This window comes from Cervus canadensis, chromosome 4 (assembly GCF_019320065.1).
Source record: "Cervus canadensis isolate Bull #8, Minnesota chromosome 4, ASM1932006v1, whole genome shotgun sequence".
In the NCBI taxonomy this organism is placed as follows: domain Eukaryota; kingdom Metazoa; phylum Chordata; class Mammalia; order Artiodactyla; family Cervidae; genus Cervus; species Cervus canadensis.
Genome location: NC_057389.1, coordinates 13472646 through 13474381, shown reverse-complemented (window position 1 = coordinate 13474381; position 1736 = coordinate 13472646).

Genomic DNA, 1736 nt, shown 5'->3' with positions numbered 1-1736 from the left:
GTTGAAGTATTCTTTGACTAGCCTAGGTCTCAGTAATTTATTCTTGTGTAGACCTTTATTCATAGTTTCACATGTGATTATCCAATTACCTCAGTACTGATTATTTAAAAGAGCATTCTTTCCCCTACTAGATTGCCTTGACTTCTTTGTCAAAGATCAATTGACTATAAATGTGAGAATTTCATTCAGAACTCTCAAGGCTAATCCACTATCTAGGTCTGTCTTTATGCTAGTATCCCAGTGTCTTGATTACTGTGCCATTGTAGAAATTTTTGAAATCAGAAAGTATATGTGCTCCAACTTTGTTCATTTTAGTATTGTTTTGGCTATTGTGGGTCTCTTACATTTCTATATAAATTTTAGTAACAGTTTGCCAATTTCTGCTTAAAAGCTACTTGAGTTTTGATAGAGATTATTTTGAAGCTGTAAATCAATTTGGAGAATATTGCATTTTAACAACAGTAATTTTTTCAATTCATGAGCATAGACTGTCCAATTTAGATCTTTAATTTTCTCAACACTGGTTTATATTTTCAGTGGAAACATTTTATGCTTATTTTGTTAAGTTTATTCCTAAGTTTTAATGTTTCTGGTACTATTGCAAGTGAAATTACATTTTAGTTTTGGTTGTTTATACTAGTATTTAGAAAAACAACTGATTTTTTGTGTCTTGATCTTATATCCTGAAAGTTTGCTTGAATTCATCTTTTAGTTCTAATGGTTTTGTTGTTGTTGTTGCATTCTTTGGAATTTTCTTTATGTCAGATCATGTTATCTTCCAATAGAGATATTTTTACTTCTTTATTTCTAATCCAGATGCTTTTTATTTTTTCTTTATTACCTAATTTTGCTGTATAGATTCCCTAGTGCAATGTTGAATGTGTCAAGAGGAGATATCTTTGTCATCCCTCCAGACTTAGAAGGAAAGCATTTAATGTTTCACCATTGATTATGATGTTAGCTATAGATTTGTTTTTTGTGGCTGTCTTTTATCAGCTTGAGGAAGTTCCATTCTGGTCCTAGTTTGCTGAGTGTTTTTTCTTTTTCTTTCATAAAAGAATGCTGTTGTTGTGTTGTGTTTTGTTAGTCACTCAGCTGTGTCTGACTCTTTGTGGTCCTATGGACTGTAGCCCGCCAGGCTTCTCAGTCCTTGGGATTCTTCAGCCAAGAATATTGGCGGGAATCTCCACGTGATCTTCCTGACCTAGGGACTGAACCCAGATCTCTCTCATTGCAGGTAGATTCTTACCATCTGAGCCAACAGGGAAAGAATGCTGGATTTTGTGAAATGCTTTTTCTGCATCTATTGAAATGACCATATAATTTGTGTCATTTTCATCATTAAAATAATGCATTAAACAGTGTGATTTTTATTTTTTAATTTTTAAAAATTTTTATTTTTTATTGGAGTATAGCCGATTAACAGTTATGATAATTTTAGTTGAAGAGTGAAGGGTATCAGCCATACATATATATGTATTCATTTTCCTGCAAACTACTGTCCCATGCAGCCTGGCAAATAACACTGGGCAGAGTTCCATGTGTTATACAATAGGTCCTTGTTGGTTATCCATTTTAAATACAATAGTGTGTGCATGTCCACAGTGTGATTCTTATATGGTAAAACAACCTTGCACTTCTTGGATAAATCCCAGTTGATCATAATGTATGATCTGTTTTATATGTTGTTGGATTTGCTTTGCTAGTATTTTATTGAAGATTTTCGCATCTATGTT